Source organism: Dama dama, chromosome 30 (assembly GCF_033118175.1).
Source record: "Dama dama isolate Ldn47 chromosome 30, ASM3311817v1, whole genome shotgun sequence".
Lineage (NCBI taxonomy): Eukaryota > Metazoa > Chordata > Mammalia > Artiodactyla > Cervidae > Dama > Dama dama.
This window is the reverse complement of record NC_083710.1, coordinates 50,348,825-50,363,448: the sequence shown is the minus strand read 5'-3', so window position 1 is coordinate 50,363,448 and position 14,624 is coordinate 50,348,825.

Here is a 14,624-nt window from a genome sequence, read left to right as displayed (position 1 = left end):
TCCCATTTTAATTTCCTAAACCTAAATAATGGTTTAGGATTCATACAGGGCTCAAACGTTGGCTCCGACTCATTCTAAGTCTGTGATTCTGGACAAGTTCTTTAGCTTCTCTCAACCACAGTTTCCATATCAGGAAATCAATGCTAACATGAGTTAATATTAGTATCACCTTGGGTTTTTGTCAGACTAAGACACATTCCCAGCACATGCTAAGCTCTCATTAAAAGCTCTATTTTTAATTAATTCTTCTTAAATAATGCCAACATCCCCCCCTCCCCCCCGCAGGATTACTGTATCTGATTTCAGCCAGCCTCCCAGCTTTAAATCTCTTTCCTGCTCCAGTGATTCCCGCAGATTCTTGCCAAAGAATTATTCTAAAGTACTGCTTTTTTCAGTTCCCTGAGTTCTGAAGTCTTTTTTTTTTTTTTCCTTTAGGGTGAGTTAAATTAAGTCCAAACTCCTCTGCCTGCCTGTGAAGTTCCTCATACCCTGGGAGCTTCCCCTACCCCCACACCCCGCCTTACGTACCCTCACCCCATCCCAGCCCCGCTTGCCACCAAAGTCCCAGGCTTCCTGGAAAGAGCAAAGAATCTCCCCATCAACCCTGTGTCCTAACACAGGCACCTGTGGTCCACACACACACTACATACACTGCTTCTGTGATTCTGGTCCTGGGGAAAAACACACTCTTTTAAATTCCCCTCTTAGTCAATTTTCCCTGAATTATGCTGGTCCATATTGGTGACTCCCTTCTCTCTACTTCCTGTGGTCTGTTTCACACAATTTGACCTTTAATTATATGCTGTCTTTCATGGTCCACTAATTGTTTCCTGTATCTTCATTTCGTCTTCTCAAACAAGGTGTAAACAACTTGAGGGCAGGGACCGCGTCGTACACTTTCCTTCTTAATAACCCCAGATGCACTTGAGTTAGGCACATCATTCTCCTTTGTCAAGTACCTGAAATCAGCCTAACCAGACAATCCAGGAGAGATCACAGGTCTCATCCATAATTGGCACACAAACTGGGCAGACCTCCAGGTAACCCACACGCGCCACATTTCTGTTTTCATTAAGCTGAATTTATCTGCTGTCTAAATATTCCCTTGCTTCACCAAATTCTCAATGTAAAGATGCAGGAGTTGAAAACATTGGGATGCCAAATTCCAAATCCCTTGTGACTTGTTTATAAAAAGTGACGAGGGATGAGGCGTCGGACTTTGCTGTCTTTAGGGAGCTGCTTTTCTGTCTTGAGAAGTTTATGCAAATGACGCAGGAGTTGGTGGGAGACTTAATTACTCTCTAGTGAAAACCCAGACTGCTTGTTACCATCTGTCTCTTCAAGGAGAGCCAGCAACCACACAGTAACCTTCTGTAAAGTTACAATCCCAGCGGTAAAGTACTTTGGGATCCTTGGATGAAAGAAAGCCTACAGGTCCAAGACACTATTATTATTGTCATAAAATAATGGAGCTTTGTATTTTATCAAAGGAGCTCAGAGTGGTTTGCAAACCTTAACTAATTAATCCTCAAAAAAAAAAAGAAAACCACCCTATGAAATGAGTGGAAAGGAGATATTATTATCCCCATTATACAGACAGAGAGACTGAAACCTATCTAAATTCATTGATTTATCCAAAGTCATATGGAAAGCTGGAAGTAGAACCCAGGTCTCCTGACGCCCAGTTTGAACAGACCACACTGCTTCTTGTGATGTATTAAAAAATTTTTTTAAAGTATGATTTATGATGTGAAAATAAACCTTGGGAAAGTAAACGACACCTAACCTTTCAATAACTGTCATGTAATAAAACAGCAGACATGGGAAAAACAACATCTTGAAGGAAAGATGTGTGGGTAGAAGAGTTTAATAAATACAATGCTTTCATCAAAACTTTCTGAAAGGAGCGAGTGACTCTTTAAGGAATCTGATATTTAATCATTGCTGTTGTAATGGTCTAAAACAAAGAGGTATAATCCACCAAGTTTTAAACAGAAACTAGTCTAACAAGTTCTATACTTTATTTTTGAACTCTATTTCCTTATTTTTTCAGTGTTCTCAAGAACATTTTCAACGTTTATCCATGTGATGCAAATGTCACATGGAAGATATAAATACTGCTCTTCAGATACCTCATATTCTTTCTGATTCAAAGTCGTAGTTTAATATTAATGCAATTCAGAAAATTGACAAGGAACAGTGTCTCCAAGGAAACGAGTGGAAGAGAGGGAGGGAGATATGAACTTGTGATTTGTTTAATAATTACACCCTTTCCACATCATCTGTGAATACACCAATGGATAAAACACTCTCCGGTCCTACAGCAGAGACCCCCACCAGATCCCCACCAAGCAAATCCTGACCAGATGACCCCAGGACAGTTTCTACTTCAGAAACTCCTTGTCATCCATCTGCATATTCCTTTAGTAATTTTTTATTTCAAAATTGCCCTATATATAATTGTACAGAGTTTCATATTTCTTAGTAGCTGCCCTCATAAAATTGGTATAAAATGGTACAGTAATTTAAATAATTCTATATCCAAAGCCACCATGAGAAATTGAGGTCAGTTTTTTGAAACTGAAGCATTATACAACAGAACGTTCTTGCAACATCGTTCGTTCATCTTCCATTCAAGAATATATTCAGTCTTTTATTTTGATTTACTCATTATGCCCATATTTAGACCTTTCTCTGGTGCTAATCACCCAATGCCTGAGTCCTTAAGAAGAGATATTATGAGGAGACAAAATGATGGCCAGTATGATCGAGAAGCCATACTGTTCACCAAAGACTAAAGATGAATACCTACAAACTTGAACCTCATTGCTCACCTATCACATAGCCAGGGGCAATTGACCTAACTCTGTCATGCTTATGTTTCCATTTTAAAAAGAGTCAAAACAATACCAACAGCAAAAAAATGTTAGGCATTTGTGATCCTCACTTATTTTAAGTGCCTGAAAGTCTCCACAGAATGAAGGCTTTATTGAATGACTAAAGAAAACAGAATAATCCTTTTTTAAAAACAGAAAAATATTCAGATAATTAGTATCAACAGATCCTTCATCACTGCTTGACAATTCATTGCTTGACAATTTTCCTCGTAGCACACATTCTCCAGCCAACATGAAAAAAAACTACTTATTTCTGAATGTTTTCAATCTACCTATATTTTATACCTTTAAATCTATAAAAGGGACTGACAGCAACTACTCCTTAAAAGAATCAAATTTTTAAAACGATAACATTCCACTTGGAAAACAAAACTGTTGTTACCATGGGCTGATCTGTGCTAATTCCTACTCTTCTCTGATTAAAAAAAAAAGTAACTTATCAGGATTTAAGCATTTCTTCAAACCAAGCAACCTGTTGAACAACTTCTTAATGTGTCTATCAATCATCTGATGATAAGAAGAGTTTGCATTCATAATAGCTAGTTGCTAAAATAAATATGAGTTACTATACCTAATTCAATCAACAATGGGACCTCAGAGGTCAGCAAAGAAATAATCAAACAGTTAGTATGAATAGGTTGTAATTTTTCTGATTAACAAATGTTCTCCTTGTCATATGATGTTAAGAGCTGCTCAAAGCGCTCGGGTAAGTTTAGAATGTATGTATTTACTTTGGAGGGGTATGTGTGCACGCTCCCCATCAGAAACCCATGAGTCTATATGTTTTGCAAGCATCGAGTTTTGCTTTCAGAAAACAATGCTTTATATGGAATTTATGTTAAACAGGTTCCAGGGCCACAATTCAAGGAATCTAACAAGAGATCAAATAAAATCTCATTTCCACTTTATTCTGAATACATTCATACTTGACCCATTCAAGATTATCTTAGCAGCAATTCAGGTAATGAAACTCGATAATTTAATCTTGTTTTCCCAATTAGAATTATATTTTCAATGGAGGGAAAGACAGAAACTTGGCTCCTTGAGCCAGCCATGCCTGCAACCACTCTCCCAAATAGCCAATGTCAACTACAGAGTGAAGGGGTCACAGTGAAAATCTTGCCATCCATTGCCTTTATCACAACTTATAACATGACCAAACTGTCCTATCTAGGTCTCTGTTACTTCTTGTTCCTCTTCTCACCATTTTGAGAGGGATGGCAGCAGTAGTAAGTAGAATTCAGGTGCTAAATTCAACTGTTAAAGTACTTCCCTGGTGGCCCAGTGCCTGAGACCCTGTCCTCCCAATGCAGGAGGCCTCAGTTCGATCCCTGGTAAGGGAACTAGACCCCATAGAGAACAGCTAAAGTTCCTGTGTGCCACCACAAAGGTCCAGCACAGCCAAATGAATACATAAATAAATATTTTTTTAACAATTGAACTGTTAGGCTAAAAACGTTGGAAGCGGGAGAGTGCGGTGACTTTTTAACAAAACAAAACATTGAGGAAGCAAACAAGAATGCAAACCAAATGTATCACCAATGCAAACAAAAGGTATCATCACGTGAGAATAGTTTTTTTTCTTTAGACTGTGCTTAGTTGTTCAGTTGTGTCTGACTCTTTGTGACTCCATGCACTGGGATTCCTCTGTCCACAGGGATTCTCCAGGCAAGAATACAGGAATGGATCACCATGCCCTTCTCCAGGGGACCTTCCCAATCCAGGGATCAAACCCAGGTCTCCCGAATTGCAAGTGGATTCCTTACTGTCTGAGCCACCAGGAAGTCCTTAGTTTAGACACATGATTCTAAAATCTAAAGAATTTAAACAGCTGGCTAGCCTTTTTTTTTTTTTTTTTTTTGGCCATAATAATTTAACCTAGATTTTGAGAACTGAATGAAAGGAAAAAAGTGATTGGAATGAGCAGATTGGATGAGTGATGGATTTCATATACTGGTGCTTAAGGGTTCCTTATTGGTTCCTGTAGAGAAATCCAGAAGCACAAAGAGCCTCATCTCAGGGCCATCAGCTCCTTTCAAGCATGTTAAGAGTCGTTGGGATTAGAGTCTTAGAAACAAAGAACTGAAAAATTTGTCACATGGCATTTTTAAAGGAAGCAACTGACACAAAATGACTGTTAAATGCCTAACTATGAAAGCATAAATGTCATTAGACAAAGTCTTCTCTGGAAACTAGATTTTAATAGGTTTTTGACTGTCACTTTTATTTCTTCATTACTCACACCCTTGGAGGGATTCGCCTTCAAAAGGATTTGCTTAAACTTCCCCCTCAAAATCCAATTTGCAAATACACCTGCAACTGAATTTTCAGTACGTACCGTCACAGGTGCTCTTCTTTGCATGCAACAGAGTCCCAGCTCACAAGTCTGCCCATGGCAACGAGGCCACAACACCGCGTCCAGGTGACGGATCCCCGCAGCACAGAAAGGGGTGCAAGAACTGACGCTATTATTCAGCAAATCAGGCTGAAAGTCCACTTGGAGTGAATTCTGAATTCTAGGCCAACACTCCAATCATTGAAGTATTGGGTCTGAACGCTGAATAAGCAGAGTGAATTTAGATCACAAATTTAATGAACGAAATCTGTCCAGAAAGTACAAATGTTTTCTTGATTCTTAGGAAAAAGATACTATGGGTTTAAATGACTACGGATTATGGAGTCCATGTTTTGTTTATTTCGTAACAGAACAAAATTATGAACTCCAAGTCTGTGCATATCCACTCAAGGTTTTCACCTGTCAACGGCAATTTTTTGAATGCCTAGTGGGTGCTTGTCTTGCATTAGGAGCATAAAGCAATAAAAAGGAAACACTAACTTCAGTTGTGAGGCCTGAATTATAAGATATCTATTAATAACTAAATCTGTGTAGCACAGATTCAGCCTAGTTGTTAAAAATGAAAACCTACATAAAACAACTTAGGATTCCATTTCAACAAGAACCTTATTAATAATCTAGCACCATCTTTTAAATTTTCTTTATTATTTAAATTTTCTTTATTATTTAAGTTGTATTTGAAGTTAGTATTAACTCAATTATAGTAATACAGTAATTTTAAGATCAGATGTCATTCAGAGTAAGTTTACTACTAACTATACTGATTTGATGATTAATTTTCAATTAAGCTAACAATTGTAACAGTAGATTACAAGAGTAAAACATCTTCCCTGGTATATCTGAAATTTCCTGCAGCACTTCTGTTTTGTGTGGTTCTTTTTTTTTTATGTGGTTCTTTATTAAAAGTTGAGGAAACATTTCCCCCTTTGCTAATCAGTAAAATAATACAGAAATCAGTCCTGAATATACATTGGAAGGACTGATGCTGAAGCTGAAACTCCAATACTTTGGCCACCTGATGCAAAGAACAGACTCATTTAAAACAACCCTGATGATGGGAAAGATTGAAGGCGGGAGGAGAAGGGGACGATAGAGGTTGAGATGGTTGGATGGCATCACCAACGTGATGGACATGAGTTTGAGTAAGCTCCAGGAGTTGGTGATGGACAGGGAAGCCTAGTGTGCTGCAGTCCATGGGGTCGCAAAGAGTCAGACATGACTGAGCGACTGAACTGAACTGAAAATAATACACTTTGAATGGTTATTGTCCACTATACAGGTCAAAATTATACCACCTGATATTTTCTAATTACAGCCATTTCTATGTTTGAAATGTTTTTCTTCTTACTCAGACTCCAATTTAATTCTTCTTCCTTTGCCTGCACCCCCCCTACCTCCACATTAATCTGGGGTACCTTCTATGTGTTTCTTCATTTTTCTGTACCTATCCAATCCGTCCCTGAAACATCTTAAAACCTACACTCACACAGTTGCCGTTTTATTTAATTTTTTTTTAACTTTTCACTTTGTCTTGGGGTATAACTGATTAACAAAGTTGTGATAGTTTCAGGTGAACAATGAAGGGACTCAGCCATACATATACAAGTATCCGTTCTCCTCCAAACCGCCCTCCCATCTAGACTGGCATGTGAAGTGAAAGTGAAGTTGTTCACTTGTGTGTACGCAGTGGCTATTTTATATCACAGCAGTACATTACCTTTGGTCTGTAGCACAGCAAAAGCTTTGTAATTATAGGAGGAGGGAGAGATGAGATGAAATATATCCATGTGTCACATCCCTAGAGAAAAATATTTATTAAAAAAAGAAAAGAAGTTGGCGGTTTGAAAAAGAGCAGGAAAGAGGAATGTGGGCTGTAGTATGTTAGCATATTCTTACATCACTCGTAGTATCTGCCTCCGTTGTGGGATTTATCACCCTCCATTGTAATATGTATCTGTTGTCCCACTAGATTGAGAGCCCTTTGAGGGCAGGAACTCTGGCTAGTATCAGATCAGCCTCCTAGTAGATAACTAATAAATGTTTGGGGAGTGAGTAAATAAATTCCTTTCTGTTGGAAGGCTCCTGTGCAGACCGCTCCACCCACTCCACTCCTATACAATCCTATCTCACTTCATTTTCCAGTATGCAGCCCTCCAGGTCTCTCTCCCTTGAGTCTTTCCTCTGGACAGACACCTGATCTCTCCACTGGCAATGCTGGGGGCAGGAAGCCTCTGGTAAGGCTTGACCAGGGCCACTCGCCAGTATGTGCATTGCTAATCTTGATGTCATTGCCTGTCCTTTGGATATCTAAGGCCGTCTTCAAAATATGCATGTTCCACTCAATGACCTTTAAGATTCCTAGCAATTCTGGGATTGTGAGATAGAAGAATTATGGTCTGTTAGCCTTCATGGAAATTCCTGCTTGTAATTGAAATATAGTAGCGAGTCCTGGAACCTCCAGATTCCATCTACCTGTTAATCTTGAAAAACATCAAAGAAAACAGACTATAGATGTAAAACTAGAAATGCAAACCTTTGGGAGCAGGGTCAAACCTAGACTGTGGGTCATGCCTCCCCTCCCCCGCCCCCCACCGTGTCCTTTTTCCCCGCCCCTTTGCTTAGCTGAGAAGAGAGTTACACTGACGGTTTTGACTACCTATCTGAACGTCACAATCACCTGGACACTTCAAATTCAGATCCCTCAGTCTCCTGTTGTCCTCAGCCACCTGCCACTTCACATTCTGAGTCAGTGACATTAAAATGACATCAGGAATGTTGACATTTAACTAGTTTCCCTGATCATGACATTCTTCCAGATAGAGGAACCAGGGAATTAGAGCGAGATTTACTAAGAAAGTCAAGACTTTACCTCCTCCAAGAACCCACAACCTGCCAGGAATGGTTTTCCAGCACCTCATTTAACTCATGGCCACTGAATCAAAGTGGTTCTCAGCAGGGCAGTCGAAAGTGGGCAATAAAAGACAAGGAGTTGAACGCAGCTGGAAAAGTTAATGGGCTTTCTTGGTTTAAAGAAATAAATACAATATTTGGTATGAGTTTCCCAGGTGCCTCAGTGGTAAAAAATCCACCTGCCAATGCAGGAGAAGCAGGAGACGTGGGTTCCATCCCTGAGTCAGGAAGAACCCCTGGAGGAGGAAATGGAAACCCACTCCAGTATTCTTGCTAGGAAAATTTCACGGACAGAGCAGCTTGGCAAGCTATAGTCCATGGGGTCTCAAAGAGTTGAACTCGACCGAGCAAGAACATACATTGGTGAGACAAATAGGCCTAAAGAGGCTGGAGAAATGGCACTATCCAAGTATTAGCATCAGAAAGAGAGGTTTTGTTTGTCTAAATGGAGAAGACCAGAGACGGTTTAAGAAGGTGGAAGCAGCGACAGTCATTAACCTGAACTTGACAACACTGGGAAGCTTTTTTTCTTTTCTTTTTTTTTTCAACAAACAGGCATTGACACCCATCTGCCAAGTTCTGTGCAAGATGCCAGGGGTTCAAGGATCTCACTGTGTGCTCTAGTCCCTGCCCTGAAGGAGCACAACAAAGTGAAAGCCTCTAATATCAGCCACAGGAATTAACATTCGTCCATTGCAATCTCATTTCTCAGAAAAACATGAGTAATGCAGCACATGAAAGAAGGTGAAAGGCACTCAGTCGTGTCCAACTCTTTGTGACCCCCCCATCTAGATCCCTAAACTTGCCCTCTAGACCCCTAAAGATCTAGCCTCAGTATTCCTTGCTAAGGTTGTCCCAGTATTCATTCATGCATTCATTCATTCATTTATTTAAGGGGTATAAAATAAATGTGAATTCTTGCTACTTACTGATGAGAATGTGAAAGAGAAAATAAGACACAGCTTTTGCTGTGTCTTTAAAAGTAAAAAACGGAAAAACATCTAAGTAACATAATCCCCATAATAAAATAATCATTTGATGATCACAAACCCCATGCAGTGGGTGCTTAAAAAGATGGGCCAAGTCTGCCTGGTGGAAGGGATGAAGGATAATCTGGAAAGACATCAGGGGAGGCATTTTAAGAGCTGAAACTAAAGAATGAAAGTAGAATTTTCCAGGTGGATAAGAAAGGAAAAGAAAAGCTGCACATGTGAAGACCAGGATGATGTTAGGGAATGTAGCAGCTTCTACCTGTTGGGGTTCAGTATTGCAGGTCATCCTGCAATGTGGGGAAATATAAGCCAGTGTGACTAGGCAGTGGGCTTCCCAGGTGGCGCAGCAATAGGGAATCTGCCTGCAATGCAGGAGCCACAGGAGATGCAGGTTCAATCCCTGGGTCAGAAAGATCCCCTGGAGGAGGGCATGGCAACCCACTCCAGTAATCTTGCCTGGAGAATCCCATGGACAGAGGAGCCTGGCGGGCAAAGAGTTGAACAGGACTGAAGTGACTTGGCATGAACGCACACATGACTAGGCAGTAGGAGACACAGCATGATGGTTCTAAAGTTTAGCTCTCTCTCCTGTTGACTATAGGGAGACATTAGAAAACTTCATGCAGGGGAGCCACATGATCAGATTTAGAAAGATCATCTATCACCCAGTAATGTGGACAAGATCAGGGGGACCAAGTCCACCGAAAGATGAGGCAGATGGCAAGTTAGGGGGAGAACAAAGGGGCAGTAGTTCAAGCTGGAGCTGATGAGGGCTTCCCACATCATTCTAGTCAGACCAAAAACCCTCTTGTTCCTCATTTAAAAACCACAATTTCCTGTTGTATGGTTTTGTTCTTCTATTCAAGAATGTTGCCATCCCCCAGCCCTGCCAATTGCACCCATGCCGATTCAGCCCACATGATATCTCTCCTGTGGGTTTTCCCTAAAACCTGGAAGGGAAATCTCTCCTGCTGTTCAAATGCCTACAACAATCAATATCTCTCCTAAAGCTTATAGCCCTTTTTCCCCTGTGGTGTATGTATTTCCTGACGCATGTGCAGTGTGTCTCCGGGGACCACAAACTCACAGAAAAGGGAACAGAACTTGGGCATCAGACAGGCTAGGGAAACGCTCACATCCACAACTAAATAGCTGACCTATGGGACTTTAGTTACCTCAAGGAGTTTCAGTTTCCTCACCTATAAAGTTGGACAAGCATGACTTATTTTGCAAAATATTTTTGGAGAATAAATGAAATAATCAATGTATATCACCTAGCATAGGAGTTGATCCTCAGAAGGCCCTCAATAACTAAAAGTTAATATTTATTTATTTATTTTGACTACACTGGGTTTTAGTTGTGGCTTGTGGAATATTTAGCCCCAGTCTGTGGGATCAGGTTCCCCTACCAGGGATCAAACCCTGGCCCCCTGCGTTGGGAGCACTGAATCTTTCTTACCCACTGCGCCACCAGGGAAGTCCAATAGCTGGCAGTTATTAATATTACAAATAGGTTCATCATTTACTTGGTACTGTACCTGTGACTGATCTATCTTTGCCTCTGCCACATCACCATGCCTGATGCTTAATGTGAAGCCAGAGTTTAGCATGTATTTGATGAATAAATAATAGCAGCTAACATTTTAAACCCTAAGTGCTAGGCAGTATTCTAATGGCTTTATGTGAATTGTCTCTTTGAATCTTCACAATAACCTTATAAGGCAAATACTGCTATTATCTCCATTGTACACCTGAAAAGGTGTTGCTTCACCTCTTTCAGAGTTCAGCAGCTAACAAAAGGAGAGAATGACTCATGATTCACAGATGTTTTTTCAGGGAAATCTCACTCATTTGGTGAGGTAGTTATGGCCAACATCATTTAATTGGAACTGCTAGAGAGAATCCATGTTCCATAAATAATATCTCAGTACTTGAAATTCGCTTGAAGAATCTTCCATTGAGTTACCAGTGTTGAATGGATTCGAAATATGGTCCTGAATTCTGAATAGTTCCACCATTCAATTAGGTGGTTGTTTTGAGATAAATTGTGTCCCTCCAAAATTCATATGCTGACGTCCTAACCCCCAGTACCTCAGACCATGACTGTATTTGGAGACAGTCTGAAAAGATGTAATTAAGGTTAGCTGAAGTCATTCAAGTGACCCCCTAATCCAACATGATTCATGTTCCTATAAGGTTAGGACACAGACATACACAGACCGTGTGACCGGAGCAGACACTGAAGGAGAAAAATTTGTAAAGCATAAATCTGAGAAAAGATTTGCATTAGGCTGTATTAAGACCTCAAGACAATAATAAGAAAACAGTATTTTTTTTTCTTCCAGTTTTATTGAGCTATAATTGACATATAGCACTGTAACCACCAAATGTCTTTCAACAAGTGAGTGGATAAACAAACCATGCTCAAGCCACAGGATGGTCTACAACTTGGCAATAAAAGGAGTGAAGCACTCACTCCTAGGCAACGTGAATGTATTTCAAAATAATTATATAATATACACATTCAAGAGACTTAAAAGAAGCTGGACAAAAACGAGTATGTACAGTATGGTTTCGTTTATATAAAACTCTCAAAAATGCAAAGAGAGACTTCCCTGGTGGTCCAATGGCTAAGACTCTGGGCTCCCAATGTAGGGGGTCTGGGTTCGATCCCTGGTCAGGGAACTAGATCCCACATGCAACAAGTAAGATCCCAGTACAGTCAAATAAATAAATAAAAATAAGTAAATATATATATATATTTATGCAAAGAAGAATGCACTGACAGAAAGCAAATCTGTGATAGCTTGGGAGAGGGAAGGAGGCAGGAGGGGCAGAGAAAAGAACTTTAATGGGACATGAAAAGACTGGGTGATGATATCTTCACTACTTTGATTTGGAGATGGTTTCAAAGATGTATATGTATATATATATATTTGCAAAGCATATATTTGAGAAAGGGCTTGCATTAGGCTATATTAAGGCTATATATATATATGTGTCAACATATCATATATATACATATATATATATATGTCAACACATCAAATTATATGCTTTAAGTATGTGTAGTTTATTGTCTATCAATTATTCCTCAATGCTGCTGCTCCTGCTGCTAAGTCGCTTCAGTCATGTTCGACTCTGTGCGACCCCATAGACAGCAGCCCACCAGGCTCCCCCGTCCCTGGGATTCTCCAGGCAAGGACACTGGAGTGGGTTGCCATTTCCTTCTCCGATGCATGAAAGTGAAAAGTGAAAGTGAAGTCGCTCAGTTGTGTCTGATTCTTCGTGACTCCATGGACTGTAGCCCACCAGGCTCCTCCATCCATGGGGTTTTCCAGGCAAGAGTACTGGAGTGGGTTGCCATTGCCTTCTCTGTTACACCTCCATAAAGCGGCTTAAAAGAATCAATCATATTAAAAGCAAGAGCTACGTGGGCTATTTCATTGTTTGGCTCATCCAGAGAGCAGTCTGGAATCATTCTCAAAGGATATTGTAGTAGAGGAAAGATAGAAAGATAGGTTTCTTGCATACTCTGAGTTTCATGGGTGTGGTGCCAAGACTGTTGGTAAGGGAAGCCCAAGGAATGACACTCCTGTAATCATTCACTAAAACACCCCAAGGTTCCTCCTGGACTTCCTGTGTGTGGAATATGGGAAAGAGTTGAAGATTGTTGGCTCTACTCTCAAATAGCAAATTAAAATGATTATTTAACTTTTCCACCCTTGATTGTTCATAAAGAGAATCATTTACTTAATGTCCTTGTTGTTGTTCAGTCGCTCAGTCATGTCCAACTCTTTGCGACCCTGTGGACTGCAGCACGCCAGGCTTTCCTGTCCTTCACTATCTCCCGGAGTTTGCTCAAACTCATGTCCGTTGAATCGGTGATGCCATGCAATCATCTCATCCTCTGTTGCCCCCTTCTCATCCTACCCTCAATTTTTCCCAGCATCAGGAGCTTTTCCAATGAGTCAACTCTTTGCATCAGGAGGCCAAAGTATTGTAGCTTCATTTTCAGCATCAGTCCTTCCAATGAATATTCAGGATTGATCTTAATAACCAGGATAACCATGGTGGTGTGGTAATGTTCTTGGGAAGGTCTAAAGCAACATAATCAAAGTAGAGACAATGTAACTGGCACTAGTCTGTGATAATATCAACAAAAATATTGAGAATAAACACTCTGAAATTTGTATGACCATTTCACAAAGTAATATCTGTCACATCTAATGTTAAAAAGTTTGAACTGGATCTTTGTATACTTTGATTTTCTTTTTCTTTTAAATATTTAATATTTTCATGAAAATGGTTTTTTAAATTCATATTTCATTTCTCTTACTTTTATCATATTTTTTAAAGTATCAATCCCACAATAGATTGGAAATTTGAAAAACTATCTTTTATCACACATAATTTGAGAAGCATTGGTCTCCAGTCAGTTTCGTCTTTTCTGCTTTTAAAGAATCTCACACCCAAAATATACTCGTGGGGAGAAAAAGACTAAAAACACTTTTGTGGAACTATGTAAATTACATCAAGAAAATACTTAATGACATGGAAAAATTGCCATGACATAAGTAGAAAACAAAGCAGATTACCGACAAGAATGGATGATATAACCCTTTAAGTTTGGAAATGGGTTTATGAATGGCAGGCTGTGACAATGCCTAGCATGGATACCAGGTTATATCTGAAGAATAAACAGTGCAACCATAGAAATCTTTATTTTCTTCTTTCAGCTTGACCATATTTCTACAATCAGCATGTCATATTTTGTAATGTAAAATTTAATAAATAGTATCACCTGTTTTGGAGGGAGTGGGGCATGATTATAGGCTTATTCTGCCAGGCTACAGCCCATGGAGTCGAAAAGAGTCAGACACGACTGACCAACTAACACTTTCACTTTTTTCAGGCTTATTGTTAGGAAGAATTGAGACGGTGTTTTGTTCTTTGCCTGTCTTGTTCCATTTAGTTTAGACTGTAAGATAATAATTAACTTTTCTATAAAGGAAAGAAATAATCCCTTTTTAAAAATGAAGTTTAAATTGTTTTAATTCCTTGGAAGTTTTTCATATTTTTTACAAATAAAATAACTGAAAAATTTGCATTTGAGCTTCCACTTCTGGATCATAAATAGTGGTCACTGCACACAGGCAAATTCTAAATAATTAAGTAGTATTGAATAATGAAAACAACAGAGGGTCTAGGTTTATGTGTGACAAAGTTATCAGTCAAATTTCCATAATAAGTATGGAAGTACAGTAGGCTGTGTGCACACATGATTTGAACATAACATTTATGTCTGAAATACAACTCTTCAATTGTTTCTTTCTAGAAAAAAAAAAGGGCAGAGGAAAGAAAACATCTAATTTTAATGTAACACTAAATCCAAAGGCGGTACAGCTGTTTGGTTTTGGTTGTTTAGTTCAGCTGTTTTATTCTGAGAAAAGCACAGCTGCCTTTTGA